This window comes from Equus quagga, unplaced genomic scaffold (genome assembly GCF_021613505.1).
Source record: "Equus quagga isolate Etosha38 unplaced genomic scaffold, UCLA_HA_Equagga_1.0 73442_RagTag, whole genome shotgun sequence".
Taxonomy (NCBI): Eukaryota; Metazoa; Chordata; class Mammalia; order Perissodactyla; family Equidae; genus Equus; species Equus quagga.
In genome coordinates this window covers 1,077,293-1,098,484 of record NW_025802777.1, presented here as the reverse complement: position 1 = coordinate 1,098,484, position 21,192 = coordinate 1,077,293, and the positions used below count along the sequence as shown (strand labels likewise).

The 21,192-nt window shown below is 59.7% G+C and overlaps 1 long non-coding RNA gene across 7 annotated transcripts; it reads left to right on the top strand.

The window, feature by feature from the left end:
• Positions 1-1,354: 1,354 nt before the first annotated feature.
• Positions 1,355-20,152, top strand: LOC124234357 (uncharacterized). Of its 7 annotated transcripts, none has more exons than XR_006887282.1 (7): positions 2,344-3,881; positions 14,003-14,739; positions 15,897-16,037; positions 16,139-16,239; positions 16,462-16,579; positions 17,023-17,386; positions 17,725-20,152. It is a non-coding gene; the product is annotated as an uncharacterized LOC124234357 (long non-coding RNA). The 7 variants fall into 7 exon arrangements; XR_006887283.1 differs by having other exon boundaries at positions 16,139-16,579; positions 17,725-17,918; positions 18,234-20,152; XR_006887281.1 differs by having other exon boundaries at positions 16,139-16,579.
• Positions 20,153-21,192: the final 1,040 nt, after the last annotated feature.

The following is a 21,192-nucleotide window of genomic DNA, read 5'->3' as shown; positions in this document are numbered from 1 at the left end:
GATGCTGCTCCTGTGGTCGAGGTCCTGTAAGGCAGCAAAATTTGAGAAGGCGAGAGGCCCTCCCACACCTCCCTATGGGGCTGCACCAAGACCTCAGGGGGCGAAAGGAAGCTGCTGAGGGCGTGGCATGGGCGTGGGTATGTGTGTGTGTGTCACATGAGTGTGTAAGTGTTCTGTGTGTGTGCACATGAGCATGTTACACACATGTGAGCATTTGTGAGTGTGTGCACTGAGTGTGTGTGTGTTGTGTTATATGAGTGTGTGTGTGCTATGTGTATTGTATATCAACATGTTACATACACGCATTTGTATTTGTGTGTGTGTCACAGGTATGTGTTTGCGTGTATCTGTGTGTGTGTGTGAGTGTGTTTGTACTTAAGCTGCTTTAAAAAGTGACCAAGAGAACTCAAGCAGAAAGAATCCGGGGTCAGAGGGCTCTGCCGTGTAGACATGGAATGAGCATGCCTGGGGCCTCAGGGAGAGGGAGGGAGTGCGCGCTGCAGTGGGGTGGAGTGGACCCCAAGCGGGTAGCTGGCACGGTCCTCCCTGGAACTCACATTCCCGTGTCCCCCACAGTGGACGGAGAAGGTACTCATTGCCCGAGAGGAGGGTGGAGAAGGCAGCTGTGAGGGGTGAAAGGCAAGAAAAAGTAAACACCATCTGGGTGGGTGGGCTTCTGGGCAAGAGGGTGGCACCCCCACCGCTAGAGGCCACTTCCTGTGAGCAGTCTGTTGGGACCCTGGAAAATAAGTATCCCAAATGAGAAGGGGTCAGCTACAGACACTGGAGGCTCCAGAGGAAATGTGACCTGTACGCAGTATTTCAGGGAGGGACAAGGACACATTGATGGTCAGAGTGAACGGTGGCTAGGTGGTGGGTTCACAGCTGACAGGACTATCCTGGACAGCAGTAATTCCCTGTAGTCAGGTGGCCCTCTTGGTAAGCAGGCAGCCAGCCTGGATGGGAGCTGGTAGGAGTGGGGAGTGGTTTGTGCAGTGTTTCAAAAGGAAAACAGGAGCTTAGGATGGTGGCCTGAAAGCAGGTGGATAGCTCCAGATGCTCTAGAAAAGGGCTGGCCTCATTTCCAGCACTGGGGACATAATAACCACCACCATTGCCACCACCACCACCACCACCACTGTCATCAACATCACCACCATCACCACCACCACCACCACCACCACTATCATCAATATCACCACCATCACTATCATCATCATCATCACCACCATTCCCACTATCACCACCACTATACCATCACCACCACCACCACCATCACCATCACCACCATCACCACAACCACCATCACCATCACCACCACCACCATCAACACCACCATCAACACCACTACCATCACCACTACCACCACCACCACCACCACCACCATAACCATCACCACCACCACCCACCACCACCACCACCATCACCATCACCACCATCACCATCATCACCACTACCACCATCATTGTTATCACCGTCTAGTCACTACTATTTGGGGGTGATGACTGGACACTTCTGCTTGCCCCACATACTTTCTCCATCCCTCTCTGCCCTGCCTATGCTGTGCTCTGGGAAGCGGCCCACCAGGTGGGTGACTTTGCCCACCTGGCTCCTTCACCTTCTGACTTCCAGCTGGCGCTTGGCCTATTGGAGGCTGAGGCAGGACATCAATTGGAGGAAGGCAGAGGGGCGGGGCATTTGTTCTTCACCAGCCTTGCTCTGCCGCATTCCCGCAGTGGCCTGTCTCTACAGGAGAACTGCCAGGTGGCCCTTCCCGGGGCCCCGCCCATAGTTCTGGTGACAACATTCCTTCCTGTGCCCCTTCAGCCCTGCAGGTGGTCATGGCCTTCCTCTCCCAGGTCCCTTGATGCCTCAGCAGCTCTGGTTGTTTCTCCCAACCCTGCCAACACCTCTCAAAATGCTCTTTTCATTAACAAATCTTTTCAACCCCGCGTGAGTGGGCCATCTGTTTCCTGCCTCATTCTAGAGATGCCAGTCCCTCGGTGTGCCAGGCACGGCGCCCACATCCTGGAGAGTCCTAGCAGCGTGTGCAGCAGGCCCCATCCCAGCATCCAGCAGGACCTAGGCCTGGGCTGTCCAGGCTGAACGGAGGGACGCCGCCTGCCCTGAAGGCCCCGGGGGCTCGTGGAGAGCAAGGGTCTCTGTCGGATAGAGCAGGGTCCACTCCAGGAGCTGAGGTGGTGACCAAGCATGAAGGAGCCTGTTGCAGTCAGGCCCGGGTGCAGCGGGGAATCGCCCATGACTGGGGGGGGGGGGGGGGGGGCACAAAGGGGGGGTGTGGGGGGCCCCCGCCCCCCCCCCGGGCCCCCCCGGGGGGGGGGGGGGGGGGGGGGGGCAGTCCAAATGCAGAGGTTTCGGGATCCCTGACACCTGCCCTGGCCGCCCTGGGCTTGGGGAGGCGGGCTGTGAGCTCTGGTGGCCTTGGGCCTTGGGGAGAGGAAGGCAGGCAGACTCTCAGAGCGGGGAGCACCACGCCCTCTCCAAACCTCGCTGGGTGGGGAAGCACAAAGCTGCTTCTTTTCCTGCTGGGCCATAGCTCTGCCCTCCCTGCCAGCCCCTCTCGCCTTCCCTCCCTCCCTGTCTTCCTCCTCGGCCCCAGGCCCCCACTCAGTTCTGTGTTTACAAAAGCCAGTCCTCTCCCCCTCCCTCCCGCTCACCGCCTGGTCCAGTTTCCCCATCTGGAAGGCTCTGCTCGGATCTCAGGGCCCGGGCCCTGCTGTCAGCCAGTCATGACCTTCCAAAGAGAGCAAGCCTCGGCGCAGGGTCACCGAGCCCAGTCCTCAGTCTTCCCCATCCTGCGTGCTCCGGACGCACGGAGTGCAAGGGGCTGCCCAGCCCATCCGGAGGGGCTGCGGGAGCAGGACATGCCATTTCCACGAGTAGGGCTTCATCATGTTTCTGGGCCTTGCTCTGTCCCAAAGTGTCCCCATCCCTGAGCCTTGGGGGCACTGGATTGATCAGAGCCGGGCCTCTGGCTCCTGGAGTGGGCACAGTCCCAGAGCAGGTCAGAAACTGGCCCGTTTGGACAAGCGCTGCTGGAAATTTCTGGTGCAGAACCCATGCAGGTGGGGAGAGGGGCTGGCTCAAGGGTGAGACTCCGCTTCACGTCCTCTGGGCTCCTGGCCTCTTCCCAGGCCTGTGGGTCCCCATTTCCTTCCAGGTCCAACCCTTGGTATGACCGCAGCCTCCATCATCTTACTCTCCTGCAGCCCCTGCCAATGCGTCTCACCTCCCCCTCCTTCCTCTTTCTCTCCTTGGTGACAGTAGTGACAATAACAGCCACCATGCCCCTGCACCTGCTGGGCACCAGGCCGATGTGGGGGCGGCTCGCCCTTTCCTCAAGCATACCCTTCACCGTGGAGGCTGTGAACTGCACCCCCAGAAATCCGGGAGAGGTCCCAAGTACCCACGACAAAGCCCCCATTTCTTTGGAATCTCATATTTTTACTTAAAGGAAAATTCATTCACGAGTCGCATCCTCCTCCCTACCAGTCGATGCTCTGCAGTGAATGCTCTCCAGCCTGAGTCTCTGCTCGCCCCTCCCCGGGCCTCTGGATCCCAACCTCGTGCTGTCGGCTGCTGGTGACGGCTCATGGCACTGACGACGGTTAGGGTGACTACATGACAGCACACTCATCTGGCGGGCGGGCAGCAGAGCCAGACTCAAAGCCCGGTCTTGGCTGGTGTAGGGCAGGGCGGGGACCCAGCTGCCCAGACAAAGGCCCATTTACCAGGGCAGGAGGACGCCAGCCGCAGGCCTGCCAGGCCCGAGGGGACCCACCCACAGCATCACAATGGGCAGCTTGTGCCCTGGGCATCCGATCCTCCCAGGCTACCCTGGGCCTGGCACCATAGACAAGGTGAGCGGAGGGGAGGAGCATTGTGTCCTCGGCAAGGCCAGAGTCCCAGAGGTCAGCCGAGACGCGTGGGCAGAGTAACAGAGTGACCGAGTGTGGTGGGCAGAAGCGCACGGTGACCTGTCCACATCCTGATCCTGGAACCTGGGACTGTGTCACCTGCGGGGCAAAGGGGAATGAGGTTGCTAATCCCCTGCCCCAAGGTGGGAAGCTATCCTAGATGCTCTGGGCAGGCCCAGGGACTCCCAGGGGGCCCCTAAGTGCTGGAGAGGGAGGAAGGCGATCTCACATGAGGGCGAGGCAACATGAGAGAAATGTGACAGCGCATCGCTGGCTTTGAATGGAGGGGGCCCCCGAGACAAGGAACACGGGCGTCTCTAGAAGCCGGAAAAAGAAGGGGAATGGATTTTCCCCTGGCGCCTCCAGAGGGAGCCACCGGGAGGGCTGGTGCTTAGTCTGCAGCTGGACCCCTTCCCCAGGCCCAGCCTGACCAGGGAGGGGAATCCCCAGGTGGAGGCAGCTGGTCCCTCGGACCTTTCCACCTGTATCAGTGTCCTGGGGCTGCCATACAAAGCACCACGCTATAGAGGGTCTTAAACCCCAGCGCTTCATCCTCGCAAGGTCTGGAGGCCAAAGTCTGGAATCCAGCTGTGGGCAGGGCCCCTCTCTCTGGAGGCCCCAGGAGAGAGTCTGTCCCCTTCTCTCTCCCAGCTTCTGGTGTTGCTGGCAATTCTTGGGGTTCCTTGGCTTGTAGAGGCATCACCCCAATCTCTGCCTCCGTCTTCACACAGCCTTCTCTTCTCTGTGTCTCAGTGTTCTTTTCTGTCTCTTATAAGGACACTCTCCTTGGGTTTAGGGCCCACCCTAATCCAGTCTGATCTCATCTTACTTGATGACATCTGCAAAGACCCTACTTCCAAATAAGGTCATATGCACACTTTCCGGAATTAGGACGTGGACATATCTCTTTGGGGGACAATGTTCAACCACAACATCATCCACACCACAAACGGCATCTGGTCATCAAGGATGACCCAGGAGCACAAAGTGGCTGAGGGCCCGCCCAGAGTCCACACGCGGGGTGCTGGGAGGGTCCTGGTTTGTGAGCCCATGCCCTCCTCTGTGGACTGAGGCTGCCCTGAAGGCCTTCTGTCTCATCCCACCATCGGCGCCGAGCCAGCCCACAGCCTGCGGTTCTCCCCCAACCAGGAGGGTGGGCTGGACACACAAGGGGGTCCCTGGCTGCCCCTTCCTGGGCCTGAGCTGGAGGGAAGAAGAACCAAGTCCTGAGGAGCTTCGAGGGGAAGCCCATCAGTGACACCCCCACAACCTTCAGCCTGCGAGCAACCAGCCCTCGGCCTGCATGCAGCAGGCAGGAGAGCCTGGTGGGCAGGGCAGGGCAGGTCACGGGGGCATGCCTGACTGTGGGGGGCGGGGGACAAACCCCTCAAGGGCTGAACTCCTCACCTGCAGGACACACACAAGCGTCCAGGAGTAAATTGCAGATACAGCACAGAGCCCACGGTAGGGCGGGGCCGACAAGGATCCGGGAGGAGGTGGGAATCCTTGACCAGGCCAGCGAGGCAGGAGGAGGCCCGGGGCTAGAGGCAGGGGTCTCTGAGAGCTGCCGTGGCTATGGGGACCGCTGCCCCCAACAGTCCTGCCAGGCCATCGGGGCCCTCCCACGCAGAGCCGCTGGTCGCAGCGGGCCCCACTGGTTCTCTTGGGTAGGCCTGATGGTCGCCCTGTGTGGGGGATTTTAAACATGAGCCTATGGCCCCGGAAGGCCAGGCACAGGGTCTGACCCCCAGACCTGTTGGGCCGGAGCCCTGTCCCTCTACAGCCCCCACCCCCATGGAAAAGGCCCCTTGTGCGTCTTTCTATCAGGGGAACATGACTCTGGAAGCTGACGCATCCCGTAGAGTTGCCCCTGGAGCCAGGGTCCCCAGTGGAAACTATTCCTGGGATGAGGCCCGAGGCTCAGACTTGTGGATGGGGCCGCAAGAGCCAAGAACGGGTCTGCGCAGTGTCTTAGCCCAGAGAACCTGCTGCCAGAAGGAAGAAGGGCATCGGACGCAGAAGCTGCCGTGATGGATGTCCCCTGACAGGAGCAGGGCCCTGGCTGTGGGCCCTCAGTCCGGGGCTTCTCTTGGGGAGAAGCTGTCTCAGAATTCAGCAAGCAGCAGGCAGGTGGAACAGAACAACCCACTGGGGAAACCACCCAGACCCACGGCCCTGCGTGTCCCAGAGCGGCAGGCAGGGAGACAGGCACTTCTGTCCCATAGAGACCCAGGCTCCAGGTGGGCACAGGTGTGGCAAATCCGTGAGCCCCAGACCCCGGCCCGGGAGGCCATGTCACCACCCTGCTCACTGGAGATCAGAAATGTGCAGCCGGCTTTCGGGGCCCTCGGGGGGAGAAGGGCTGCCCCTCACCCCAGCTGGAGACTGAGCCACCCCTCTGCCACCAGGCGGAAGTCCAGGCTGACGGTCGGAGGAAGGACCCAGCACTTCCAGACACACCTGCCTTGTCTCTCGTCCCTTGGGTCCCTGCTCCAGCTCCCCCTCTGCCTCTCCCAGGGGTGCCTGGGGCTCCTGGTGCTGAGACCTACTCCCTAGGCACCCAGAGGCCTGCGGTGAGCATATGTCCATCTGTCCATCTGTCCCTTTACCCAAAGCCCCAGGGACGGCCCTGTTTGTTCTGCCAATGGCGCCAAGGCTTGGTTGGGAGGTCTCCAGCCCTACACTGCCTTACGGGTGGGAGGGAAGGGACCCCCAGAGAGCCACATCCCGGTGTCTCTTGAGTGGTGAGTGTCCCAGTCTGGTCTCCTGCAGCCAGCCTGGGCTCCTCGATACCCAGCCAGGCGCCAGGGTGTGGCCCCAACCCCAAGGCCCTCCCCACCCACTGTACCGTAGGGGCTGGAAACTCAGCACGTGCGCCTCTATTTCTAGCCAGACGCTCCTCCCGCCGCCTCTCAGCCCAGGGACCTCTGCCCTCCCAGGAGGCCTCGACCATGAGTCACTGTCTCCTCTCTGGGGTCGGGCAGAAGCAGCCTTACTTGTTCAAGACTCCAGAAGCCACACCCTCGAGAAGTGGGGCATCAACCAAAAGGCGGCCTGGAGTGGGGTCAGCGAGAAAAGGGGTCTGACCTGCCCCAGGGCCCTGCCCCTGCCCCGAGTCCTCCAGGCTGCCACCCTCACACAGCAGACCAGCTCGAAGTCTCTTGCTCAGCCAGCCCTGCTGGCTCTAGGCGGGTCACGGTGACAGTGCATCGTCTGTCAAGGCCTCCTTGACATCGTGATGTGTGGCTCTGTTCTAAGTGGCCCAGAGGTCACATTCTATGCCTGGGGTGGCCACCCCCAGACCCCTGATGGCCAGGAAGAGCCAGGACAGCCACTGGCCCTTAGCAAGCGAGATCGCCATGAGGTAGACCCTCCCAGAGATCACAGTGCAGGCTGCGGGTCGGCAGGGAGAGGGAGGCCTCCCAGGGTCTGAGCTGCTTGATGGGCCCAGGAGACACCCGCAAAGCCACACACAAGCATCTGGGATGAGGAGAAGCTGCCCACATTCTTGTCCTGGCCCTGCCCCGATGGACCCCTCATCCTCTGCCCTCAGTGTCCTGATCTGGTCCCCAAGGCACTGGGCTGGGCCAATTAGATGAGCTCATATTTAAGACAGGGGACTATTCTTCCTGCTAACTGGGTACAGTGGGCTGAACAGGGGCCCCAAAGAGACGCCTACCCAGACCCGCAAATGTGGCCTCATTAGGAATACGGTCCTTTGCAGATGTACTTAAAGTAAGGATGGAGACGAGGTCATCCTGGATCAGGGTGGGCCCTAAATCCAATGACAGAAAAGGAGAAGCCCCAGATGTACAGGGAGAAGGCCGTGTGAAGACCGAGGCAGAGATGGGGGTGAGGCGTCCGTAAGCCCAGGAACACCGAGGGCCACCGCCACCACCAGGACACGGGGAGACCCGGGGTGGATCCTCCCCTAGAGCCTTCAGAGGGAGCCAAGGCTGCCGACAGCTCGACTTCGGGCTTCTGGCCTCCACAACTGCGAGAATGAATGTCTGCAGCTTAACGCACCCAGTTTGCAGTGATTTGTTATGCCCGGGGGATGGATACACCCAGGATGCTCAGAGTTAGGGACACAGCCGTGACTCAGCTCAGAGCCCAACAAGCCATGGAGTGGGGGTTGGGGTGTGGGGGTGGAGAGGGAAGGCCCTCAGACACTTGGTCTCCGGGCCTGAGTGACGGCACAGCGGGGGTGGCGGGGAGCAGAACGCAGCCCTGCCGTTCGTCAGCTCCACTCAGACCCTGTCTGGCAGGTGTCTGTCTCTCCAGGGCTTCTCAGCAACACAGCAGATGCAGAACAGGCTTCTCCTTCTTCTTGCCCCTGTCCTCACAGGGCACAAACACCACCTCCTCAGGATGCCCTGCCCATGCTGGCCCCCCAGGGGGTGGCCCCTTGGCCTGAGTGTGTCAGTGGGTGGAGCTAGGGAAGTCCTGGATCCCCCCACTCCGAGTTCAGGGCCAGGTGCTGGGCCCCAGGGAAGCAAAGACGATGGGGCCCCGAGGTCGATGGACCCCTGAGGAAAGAGTCTGGACATCCTGTTGGGGAGTGAGGCCCCATAACCTCTTCCCTGCTGGCCCTGGGTGGTCACTGGGTGGGGGGGTTGGGGTGGGACCCCCGAGAAGCCCTCCCACCAGGATTCTTGGAATCTCAGAAGAGAGGAGACAGGCACCGCCTCTCCTTGGGAGCAAGGACAAGGCGGGGCCACAGAGCGGACGAGTGTTAGGAGAGGGACACACGAAGCTGCTGGCCTGTGTGTCTTCTTGCCGGGCGGCCAGCCTGGGGCTCTGCAGTGGCCACAGCACCGAAGCCTGACCTCCAGGCCGCTACAGCGTGGCTGGGGAGACAGCCTCCCACCCCAGGGCCGAGGGCACAGGGCAGTGCATGCCGGGGAGCAAGTGGTGGCAGTGTGGTCCCCCCGGGCTTGCTGTTTGGAGGAGGAGGCCATCTGAGTAGGTAAACTGAGGCACACATGGGATGTCGGGCCGAGGAGCAGAGGGTGTGTGCAAACATGAGCAGAGCAAGGTGGGGTTCAGGCTGTGGAAGGCGATCTCTGCCAGGAGGGGTTAGGGGTATCCTGTTGTCGGGGGGCGCCCTGCAAGGTGCTGGGCTGGGTGAACACAAGGACACCCCAACTTGGTCCAGGTCGTTTGCTTCAGGGTTGAGGGGAGTTGGGGGCGGCTTCCCAGAAGGCCTTTGCAAGGATAAAATGTTGAATCTCCGGGGTGACTCACACTGGCTCCTGCCCCAGAGCCGACAGGTCAGTGACGAGGGGACGGCTGCGAGGGTCACACAAGGGGGGCCGGGAGGCATCGGGCCACACGCTCCACTCAAACCCAGCGCTCTCCACCCAGGAAAATGCTCGGCTCACGTGGGGCGTCGACGGAGCACCGTGGAAAAGATCTCCCTCAGCGAGTGTTCTTTCCATGCTTCTCTAGCAGCTGTGTTTTTCATTAGGGCCCTCTGAGGATCCTGTCGTCTCAGTGAAATTGCATGTTTGCCGTAGTGGCCAGAGCCCCTGCCAAGTCCCTCAATTAGCTGGAGTCCTCCCGTGGCCACAGGATGGCAAGCCACTGCTCCTGGGAGCGGTCTCCCAGCCCACTCCGGGGGGAGAGAATCCAGAATGCAGCTTCCGCTCCCTCTTCTCGGGGCCTGACCCCGGCATGTTAGCATCATGGAAACTGCTTTTAGAAACCCCATTGCCTGAGCCGCCCGGCTCGCAGGGAGACAGGGACGTGGCCTCAGCAGGCAGCCTTCGGGGAACGTGCAGCCTGTCTCTCCCCCGGGACGCCCCTGGGCCGGCAGGCCCGGTGCTGGAGAGCTGTGATGTCACTGTGACTCCATGTGGCTGCCAAGCGCTTGGCGTGAAGGCCCCTCCTGGCCAGCCCGGCACTGACGCAAATCACAAGCTTCCAGCCCTCGGAGCAGCTGCCCCGCTCCTCGGCCGGCAGCCCTGTGGTCCCAGCAGGAGGGCGGGTGGCGGCGGGCCTGGCATTTGCGATGATCAGCTGCTCTTTAAAGGGCGGCCAGCGTGGCGTATGGGGCTCCTCGGAGGTCAGGGAGAGCCGGCCACTCTCACAGCTCCTGGCGAGGTCAGCCGCCCCATGTTCCACTGAAGAGTCTGGTTCTCGCCACCGCAGCCCCGCCACAGGCCAACGCGTGGGGTGCAGGAGGCCGTGGGCTGCGTGGCGTGCAGAGAAAAGTCCTGTCTGCACAGCCCACACTCACCCTGGGGGTCACGCTGGTTGAAGGTGGGAGGATGCAGCAGCCCCTGACCTCTAGGCCACTGCGGATGCCTCTGGTGTGGGCAGCCCGCTGAGGGTCAGGACTTCTCCCCAGGGAAGTGCCTGCTGGGGGATGTGGTCTCCATCGTGCTGCCTTGAGACCAGAAATGTCCGGCACCCAGTGCCGTCTACATGGGGCCAGCTGGGGCTGCTGGGTGACTGGCCTCCCCTCTTCTCATCTGGGGGCTCTGTCCTGGCCTCGCCCCAAGAAGGAGACACTGCCACTGCACTGTGCAGACACTCGGGACCCCTGGGTCTGTGGCCTGTTCACAGCCTCCAGCCCTGCCTGTGAATCGGGGCCGAGGGACCCGGGTTACCCGCAAGGTCAAGGGCTGGTGAACCCTCTGACTCTGAAAACCAAACTTGTCTGTCTGTCTGTCTGTCTGTCTGCTTGTTGTCCTGGATGTGTTCCTTCCTAACCGCCCCCTGCAATCCTGCTGCACTGTTCTGGATGTTTCCACCACAATCCCAGGCAGCTCAGGGCCCTTTTTCCCACGGATAGTCAGGTGCGGGCCCAGGACTGATGAGGATTGCCGTTGGAAACATCCGGAACAGTGCCGTAGGATCGCAGTGGGGGTAGGAAGGAAAACATCCATGGCAACAGACAGACAACAGGTGGGGTCTTGCAGGAGACCCCCAGGCTGGCGGGCGTTTCTCGGAGTGTGGGTTGAGGTCCCCCGAACTGGATCTCCTGCACGCTTCCGGGCAGCCCGTGTCCTCAGGCTGTAGCCGCCCAGGGTAGGGCCAGCCCAGCCTCCTACACGGCAGGCCACCTGGGTGGCCGGCGCCTGAAGCTCCTCAGGCAGGAGCTGTTTTCTGTGGGCACAGCATCCCCTCCTGCGGCCTCCCTCCCGCTTCCCTCTTTATGCTCTCCGGGCTGAAATTGGCTTTAGTTCTGTTTTGTTTTCATAACCTAAACAATTGGCACAGGCTGCATCAGCTGGCGGGCAGTCGGCCCATGGTCACGCTCTTCACATGGCCGGGCTGGCAGCCGTCACGTGCAAGTGGGGACGGAGCCTGGCTGGGGGAGGAACCGAGGCTCCCCTAGGTGAAGGATGCCTCCCTCCCCAGCCCACCTCTAGATTCCCAGGCAGGAAAGGGGTCGGGAGGGGTTGAGCCCCTGCCGGCCACCCCTCCCTCGCTCCACAGGCGGACAGATGCGGCCGCCCAGCCAGCGCCCCGACAGCGGAGTTTCTGCTGCTCCTGCGAGCTGAGCCAGGCCGAACGCAGCCAACAGTTTCTGTTTTCCTGCCCACTCCCTGTCAAGCCGCGGGTGGCAGCGCCCCAAAGTCAGTATTCCCACATGTTCCAACCTGCCCTTCAGTTTGGAAGATGCAAATATTTGCTCTTCCATTAAGAAAATAATCAGAAGTTATCCTTTAAGTGGAGTGTACACATCGGGGCCCTTGCAAAGCCCAGGTTTCTCCTTCTAAATGGTGGACGGAGAAAGCCCAGCTGGGTGGCTCCCGGGCGTGGAAACCAGTCCTCCCCACACTGCCCCAGCCTGCCTGAATGTTCTGGAAGGCCAGGGCACCTGGGGAGGGGAGGACTGTGGGAGCCGTTGGCCTGAGACGAGGCGGGAGCGTAGCCTGGTGGCTCCAGGGCCACACGCCCCACCCCGGAGGCAGGTCCCATGCCCCCGCCCGAAGCATGCAGGGCCTTCTGTCTACACCGGGGCGTTTCCAGCCCCAGCTTCTCACAGGGCCCTGCCAGAGACGCAGCGAGCAACGAGGATTGGGGAGACCCTGCCTTGGCGTGGAAGGTCTGGGATTCAGTCACAGTCCACCATGTGCTTGACATGTGCCCGTGGGCAGCCTGCTTCCCCTCTCCGGGCCCCAGTTCTCTGCGTGTGAGACGAGGGGCCCCACGTCCTGGCGCTGCAGTCCCCTCCCCGGTGAGCACAGCTGCGGCTGGCGGCCCAGACTGTGTTGCGGAGGCCACGGTGAACACTGCTTTCAGTGCTGCATGCCGTGGCCTCGGCATTCAGGGCCTGTGGTGGGAGTCCTCACGCCACGGGGCTCGGCAACTGCTAAGACGGGGCTGTCCGTCGGAGAGCCAGTGTCCCAGTGCGCCGCGGCCCTGCTCTCCCACAGCCCCTCTCGCGTCTCAACCCGAATTAGGGGCTGAATTACGGGCTAGCAAGACTGTACATGAAACGCCAGCACACACAGCAAGCCCTTCTTAAAAGATGTGCATAGGGGATCGGCCCCGTGGTCGGGTGGTTAAGTTTACACACCCCCATTCGGCAGCCCAGGACTCACCAGTTCGGATCCTGGAGGCAGGCCTGCACACCACTCATCAAGCCATGCTGTGGCCGCATTTCACACAGAAGAACTAGAAGGACCTACAACTAGAATATACAGCTACGTACTGGGGCTTTGGGGAGAGAAAAAAAAGAAAAAAGAGGAAGATTAGCAACATTTAGCTCAGGGCCAATCTTCTTCACCGAAAAAAGAAAAGCACACCTATAAAAAAATTTACTTAAAAAAAACAAGACGTGCATACACACACTCTCCAGTCAACACCGGGCCCCTTTCCTGGGTGCAGGCGGGCTCCTGCGGCACCAGCAGGCTGCCCAGCTCCCCGTCGGCATCTCCCTCATCTGTGGGCTCCCGGAAGTACTAAAAGTGGCTGCACCAAGGAGCATGGCACACATGTCCGCCTTGCTTTCTAATTGCCGTTCTTCAGCCGTTTACGGAGAAGCCTGGAGCCCTGCAGACCTAGGTGTGCCCTGAGGCACCCAGTCTCGCGGAGCCTGCCCCCACCATCTCCCGGGGGCTCCGCGGGACGTGCTCTCCCTGGGACCCGGCTGAGGGAGCCCTGCCATGCGCTCTCGGGTTGGGAGCATCAGGGTTTGGGACTGAACGCGCAGGAACCCCACATACGTGGGTCGGTTCCCTTCTTGGGGCAGGGGGCTGGGGGAAGGTGCCCTGTAGCCCGGACCCCTGCGATCACATTCGGGCCCATTGTGTCTCCCCTCGGAGCCCAGGTTCCCTGTTTCTGAGACAACGTCTGTGGCAGGGTCTGCTGCCTGGCGGGGGCCCAGCCAGGACGAGCTCTGTCTGCTTCGTTCTGACGACGTCTCTCTGCACACCTGTGCCTTTGGCAGGAGATTCCCTGAGCCTGGGTGGGTGATGGTGGGTGCCTGTTTCTCTTCCGGACGCAGAAGCAAAAGACAGGGCAACAGACCACGGGAAGCAGGGCATGTGGACATGCGGTCAAACCCGTGTCAACCCTGTGGCCCCACAGGAACCGCCAAGTGGCGGCCGTGTGGACGACTGGGACATGTCAATAAGCAAGCACGGAGTCTGATCACACGCCCGTGAGTGTGCTGGGCCTGCCCTTCTCTCCTCCCCTCCGCCCCCTGCCAAAAGCCCTCCTCCACCTGGGGGCCCTCCAGGGCTCCCTTCTCGTTTCTGCTGCCTCCATCCTTCTGGAAGCAGCCCTGCCCTGAGCCTGTCCTAGCACTGTCTCAACCGTCTGGGCTCCCTTCTAATGCGACCAGCCCAGAGTGGGAGCCCGGGAGCCCAGTTGGGGCTCTCCTTGGACATGGGAGGCAGGGGGTCTCCTTCCTCTGGGGTCTCTAAGCTGGGCCACCAGTCAGGCCTTGGGGTGCTGAGGCCAGGACCCCGTCCCCAGGCCCCTGAAGGAGTCCCATGTATGGGAGGAAAGAAGCCCGCCACACAGAGGAATGAGGAGAGAGCAGAGAGGAGGCGAGACTCTCGGGCTGCTGGCGGAATCCCAATAAACTCTCTTTTTTGCTTTAGGTTATTGCGAGTTGGGGTTTTGTTTTCTGCAACCCCGCAAGTCCTGGAGCTCCCTACCTGGAGCTTCCCCCTTGACATCACCTGAAGCAGAACCACGTGGAGGACGCTGGGCCCAGAGGTCACTGTAAAGCAGCTCCATGGAGCTCCCGGCCGTATCGCCAGTGCCCAGAGGGTCAGGGACCACACAAGGGACGTGAGCAAAGCTGTCAGTGCCCGGGGACTCTGGATGGATGGCGCCTCACACCCGGGAAGCAGAGGGCACACGGGTTAAGCCAGCACCCTCCTTAGAGCCGGCCCGGCAGGCCCAGGCACACATGCTGGCCCCGGGCGGCCTTGCCTCCCTCTGGCGGTCCGGCCTTGCAGGCGCGATTCCACCCACGCAGAAGTCCTCCTCTCTACGCACCTGCGACTCGAGGCCCTGATCTGCCCTGACCCCTCTGGGGGCTGCCGCAGCCTTGCACAGCAACCTGTGGCCGTCCCAAGACGAGTCCCAGGAGCTGGCAACCGCACCGGAATATTCCAAAGGCCCAGGAGACTGTCAGAAACTGTGATGTGTGATAAAAACCCCCAAATGTTCCAGGACAGGAAACCGGTTCAACCATCAGCGTTTCCCGCGCCGACGGCGGCTTCAGACCTAACCGGCTCACAGCCATGCACCTGCGGGAGCCGTCGATTGATCCGACAAGGGGCTGAAACATGTCTTGGCAAGTGGCAGTTGGCAGAGATGTGAGCGAAAGGTCAGTCTCTTAGATTAAGGCACCCCTTCTCTGAGGCAGCGGGGTTCTGCCCCTGGAGGGAGCCGGGAGGGAGGGGGGAGCCGCCAGGGAGAGGCACCTTCAGAGTGAGGGGGATCACCCGGCGTGGACGCTGCAGCCTTGTCGATGGCCCAGGAAGCTGGGCCTCCTGCGCCTGCACGGAGCCCTCGGCCTCAGGGTTTGGTTACGGGGGGCTCCGGTGGGGAAGGGCTGGCTGAGTGGGGAGCTGGCCGTGCTTGTCACATTGATGGGATGCTGGCCTTGATGAAGGCAGATGTGTGCCAGTGAAGAAGAGGTAAGAGGGCGGCCTCCCTCATGCTGTCTGGGGAAACCGAGGCTGGGAGGGCAAGCCCCAGATGCTACCTGGCGCTGCTGAGATGCAAACTCCCTCCTTCCGCTTCCGGGGAGGCCTCATTCTATGCCCTGGGGGAGGCCGGAAATCGATCGCTGTGGAATGTGAGCTGTGTAACCCCTGCTGGCACACTCAGGGCGCTGTGCACACACAAAGGACAAGTCCCAAAGGACAGGTGCTGGGCGGCTGGTGCCAAGGAGGGGAACTGGAGCAGTTTCTGGGAACTGTCGATACTAATGGAGAAGTCCCACCCTACCAGGTTCCTTCTTCCCGCATTCCTGCTTGATTTGTGCAATATTTGCAATATTCGGAAGGTCAGGGTTCCTTCTTCCCACATTCCTGCTTGATTTGCGCAATATTCGCAATATTCGGAAGGGCACTGGCTGGGCAGGAAGCCATCAGCCTGATGAGTGGCTGAGCCTGCCTGTGCGTGAGGCCCCCAGCCTGCTCTGAGCTGCCCCCAAAACGCCACAGAGCGAAGGGCGGCTGTTAGATTCTTGGTTCCTTCCATTCTAAAGTAGCATTGTCCAGCCTTGTAGTTTGTATTACATATGAAACGGCCTCTCCTCCCTTCCCCTCCTCCCTTCCCCTCCCCTTCCTCTCTTCCCACTCTTAACCGGGTCCCTCCTCTCTTCTCCTCCACCCGCCCCCCTCCTCCCCACCCTTCTCCCCTCTCTCTTTCTCTCTCTCTCACTGGCTGTCCCTACACACTTCCTGCCACACATTCACCATTCTGATCCCTCTTCCTGACAGAGCCAACAGTGACAGGCCCTCCCCTCCATTACAGGTGGCCATGCAGGTGAGCCCTCTGACATCCCCCAGCGTTCCTGCCAACCCCAGAGGTGGCAGGCTACGGATCCCCTTGAACCAGGGTTATCCAAGACCTTTGGGGCCATGGGATGGACACCCACTCAGGCCTGGCTCAGGGGTGAGGCAGGGCATGGATGTGTGGGGGGCCTTGGTGGCTCGGGGGCCTGGGGGAGGACTGGGCCACTGGGGATAGGTGACCAACCATTCCTATTTGTCCAGGACTGAGGGGACACAGGCTTTTCTGAAATCAGGAAAGGCCCAGGCAGACCAGGACAGTTGGCCTCCCAGGCCAGGAGTGGACCCTGGGAAAGTCACTGGAGGTGACCACCTTAGTGTGGCGTTTTGATGAAGGAGCTTGGACTCTGAGACCCCCCTTTCCTGACTGCCCTCCACCCTGCCCCACCCCATGGCTGAGGGTGCTGTGTCGAGTCCTGGCTCCATCCTCCTGCCCCAGGCACTGTGGGCAGTTGGAGAGGGACCCTGAGGATACCTGGTCCCTGGTGAGCATCGAGCCTGCCGTCCTTTGTGCTTGCTCCGAACAGCTGATGATTCATCCCCACCGTGATCTGGGCGTGTGCTCCTCGCGTCCAGCTGGATGCTAGCGTCTCCACCACACACTCCTTAGACACTGCCCTCCTGGGGGCTGTGAGACTCCAGCAGGTGAATCTCAGTTGCTTGAGCGACCGCAGGATTGGCCAGGGCCGCGGCAGGTGAAGGGTGGGGGCCTGGGGGGCGGTGGGGAAGGTCAGGGCCCACAGAGGCCGATGGTGCTGGGAGCCACAAACACAGTTTAAACCCTTTAATCCAGACTGTAAAAATAACACACATTCATTCAAAGAGAATTCAAAAATTAAGACTATTATAAGAAACAGAAGGAAACAAAGCACCATCAACGCAACACCCAGAAAGAACATTTTCAACATTTTTGGAATGTTTCTTTCCAGCCCTGCCTGTTTCTATGCATTTTAAACACAGAGTTAAATATCTCATGTGTGAGTGTTCTGTGTTTTCCCAGAGTTTGGATTTGTCTGTTCACATCCTTTCATCACAGGGCCAACGGCTTTAACCATATTTTCTTATTTTCTGTATTCTTGATGCTCTAGCGCTGTGGCCTTCCTGACTGGGGACACTCTGCCCCTCCCGGCGCAGCCGCCTCTTGGAGACAGCATGCCTTGCTGGACACATCCCTTGTGTGCCAACTGACCATCTAGCGTCCATGGCCCTGTCGCCTTCCATCTGACTCTCACACCGTGCCGGTGTTGCCCCCACCCTGAATCAGCAACCAGAGATGACCTCAGCTCCGAGCCGGCTGGAATTAAAAAGCTGCCCTGCCTTTCCTGCAGAAACTCCAATAAGGCTCCCACCTTGGGCTTCCCCTCGCTCGCTCCTGCTTCTGCCCCCTGACCCAAACCTGGTGCTCCCCTTGTGGGCCTGCACAGTGTGGCGTGTCCCCTCCTCTCGGGAAATGTAAGTGACAAAGATCTCCTTTCAATGGCCTTGGCCTCTCCGGGTCATCGCTCTTACTCTTATAAGTTAAACCCCAGATACAATTTTAATACAGTGTGTGTGTGTATGTGGCTCACTTTTGTCACTTAAATTGTGACATGGGTATTTTCCAGCGTCATTAATGTTCTTTTAAAATGTAATTCTGAATGAGTGTATAATATCCTCTCCTATGGATATACCCGAACCTCTCTCTCTCTCTCTCTCACTGTATTTGGTTTGCTTCCATTTATTTTTTAATCACCCTGAGATGAATACTTTTGTGCATCCGTATTTTCCCATGTTTTGGGATCTTTCCTCAGGTGGACGATCAGAAATAGAAGCCCTAGATGGAAGGGACATTTTCAGGTGGGGTGTTCGTGTTGACAATGTCCTCCAGAGTCTGTGTGCGTTTATGCTGCCACCACGGCCAGTGCTGAGCATCCTCGGTTACGTGAAGCGTCACCAACTGGACAGGGAGGACGCAGTGTTGTGACCTGCGTCCCTCTGGCTCCTGGTAAAGTTGAACTCTGCTCCTGTGTTCCGTGGTCGCTGACATTTACTTTCTTGGGAATTCCCTAGTTCTAGCCTTGGCTTGTCCTTCAAATTGTGTCACTGAGACTTTCATTTTCAACTTGGAGAAGTTCTTTGCACCTTAAGGGGATTGTTATGAGTTGATTTATGTCCCCCATATTCTTATGTTGATGCCCTAATGCCCAATATCTCAGAACGTGACCTTTTTTTGGAAATAGAGTCCTTGCCGATGTAATCGTTAAGATAGGTCCTATGAAGAAGGGTGGGCCCCTAATCCAATAGGACTGTGTCCTTATAGAAAGGCGACATTTGGGCAAAGACACACACACAGGGAGAAGGCCATGCGGAGATGGAGGCAGAGACTGGGGAGTGCTTCTACAAGCCAACGAACGCCAAAGATTGCCTGCAAAGCATGTGAAGCCGGGAGAAACGTGGGACAGATCCTCTCCCAGGCCCTAGAAGGGACCAGCCCTGCCCACCCCCGATCTCGGGCTTCTGGCCTCCAGACCAAGACAGTCCACTTCTGCTGTTTCAGCCACAGTTTGTGGTCCTTTGTTACGGCAGGCCCAGCAACCGAATACCAGGATGAAACCCACGTCTGCAGCGCTTGCCCACACGTTCTCCGGTTCTGCCATGTGGAGGAGGAAAGGCATTTCCGGTCCTCTCTCCCCAGGGACCCTGAGGTTCTCAGGGCTGGCCCTGCATGTCTCATGTCACGGAGACACTGGGCTGCCTGCTCCACTTTCCTCCTGGAAAGGAGCCCGAGATGACACGACACAAACAGCCCTCAGTCTCAATCCCTCCTTCCGTGGCCCCCGCTGCGTTTGTCACCCTAGTGACTGTGGAGAGCCACCTGACGGGGACCTCCAGCTACAAGCATTTGATGGTCCCGTCGTTCTCAGAAGTGAATCTTAGATAAGAGATGCATATGCCCAGTTCTAGCAAAGAGTCAAAGATGGAGCTGCTTTTGCCACCAGGTTGGGCTGATTCCATGATGCTGAACAAGGGCCTCAGAACAAGAAGTGGCCGACCCAGCACAGATGTCTAAACTGAGAATGGTGTGGGCACAGAGAACGGCACAGTGTGGACACAGGGTGTTCACACCAGTGCAGACCCAGGAGGCCTCAGGGCCTCGAATGTGCTGGGTCAGAGCCAACGGGCCCATCCACACGCATGCCAGTGTTGACAATGTAGCAAGATGGACGTGGTTTCTACTCCATGCTGTGCTGTGTGTCGCCTGCCTCTGCTCTCCTCCCCATTCCCGCTATGCACCATGTTTCCTAGGGGCCAAGGGGCTGCAAGCTCATGCCACGAGCGCCAGTGCCCATCGGTGGCTCTGCTCTGGGAGAGCCAGAAGAATGTAGGGGAAGGATCCACTCTCCCCGCTTCAAGTTGGCATCAGCAGCCACCAGGATCAGGGCAGACGTCCCTGTCCTGCTCAAGGTGGCCCCTCATCAGTACACCCAGGACCAATGGCATCTCAGCTCCAACAGCTGGAGCAGCGCAGGCTCAGCGGGGCCGAGGGCAGCTCCTGCCACCGGGAGTGCCACCTGCCTTTCCCTCCTCCAAGCCCCCATTCTCCCTCTGCTCCCCCAGCACCCAGGGAGCCAATTCCTGGTGCTGAAGTCCCCTCTGTGGAACACCAGCTGGATTTCCTGACAGCACCCTGACTGTGGGCGTACTGTTCTTAGTGAAGCCACAAACCACTGAGTGAAGGAGCTCCTCCGGGCCAGGGGGAGCCAGAGCCGTGTGCCACAGGGTCATGCCCGAGCACCACCGCCACATCCTCCTGCAAGTACAGATGCAAGCGCCATGCGCCCGCATCGCCCCTCCGGCCTCGCCCTGCAGATCCACGTGCCCATGCGCACCGTGGCATATCGCTGTGTCGCAGTGTCATTTTCAGCAGCAAACTCCCGGATTCAACCTAAATATCTGTGATTGTTAAGAATCGCTTTGCAAAGGAGAAGGGACTCTGGCATTCACTATTCGCTGAAAAAACAAAAACGCAGGAGGGCACTTGTCACTGCCACCATCCCTGAATAAAGGAGGTAAGATCACATGAGTGCCTGTTTGCTTGTCGCTGCCTGGGACACATGCCCATGATGGCCATACTCTCATCCAGGGGGAGGGGGAAGGAGAGGAAGGAGGGCCTTGCTGAATTGGTCCCCTGTTGTGCCTGTAGAACTTTGCAGTGTAGACCGATACACAAAGTGTGCATAAAAATGTGCTGTTTGTTCAAAGAATTAAATGTGAGTAATCGGATTATTTCAGAAAAGATGCTGGCACTTGAGCCAGGCGGTGGTGGGCAGGTAGGCCCCTGGGAGTACACACGTGGGCCCAGCTGACATGGAGTGTCACAAGGACAATTCCCAACCCACAGCAGACCCTTGTAAGCCCAGGGGAGCCAGGCCCTAAGCACCCCAAGCCCCAGGGCCCATGACCCCAAGGGTGCTGGTGAAGGAGGCCCTCCCTGCCCCCGGAGGCCCCAGGAAGGTTGTCTGGGGGCTGGCGAGCGTGCCTGCTTATTTGGCTGTAATGAATGGGTGCTGACAGGAGCGGACGTGCCTAATGACAGGCTTGCGGGGCTGCCCTGCAGAGCTGACCGCGAGAAACCACTTCAAAGCCGCACGCTAGCCGCACGGCAGCGAGGGACGCTGGTGATCAGGGCTGTCCGCACTGCTACTCCCCCCGTGTTTCTGCCACCCCACCCTCAGCCAGCCAGAGGAGTCCAGTGGGAGCCCAGTGGTGCTGCCTGAAGGCAGCGCTGACATCTCAGCCCCTGGGAGACAGGCCACACAGTAGCCAGGAAGCAGATCTGCCCACACCATCAACCGCCAGCAGGAGATGGCTGCGAGTGAGCTGCTGGGACCTTGAGGAGATGAAGTGCAGGCTGGCTTCGGTGCCGGGCAGGCAGCAGGCTCCGCGCTGAGGTTCACAGTCGTAGCCTGACCACTGGGTCCTAAAGAAATATGACTTTTTATCTCAAACAAACAGGCATTGTGACAGTGGATTAATCTGGCTTTAACATTTGTTGAAACCTTTGGTTGAACTTCCTGAGGGCAAAGCTTGAAAGCCCCTTGACACCTCTTTCTGTTGGTCCTGACTTGCTTGTTCTCTGCTCAGAGGCCTCTCCTCTGCCCTCCCATCCTCTAATGCCCCCCGCCCCTCACGGCCAGCACAGCAGGGCAGGAAGCCCCTTCCTCCCAGGTTCTCTCTGACGCTCGGTCGCATGGCCTCTTCCACCAGGGACAGACATC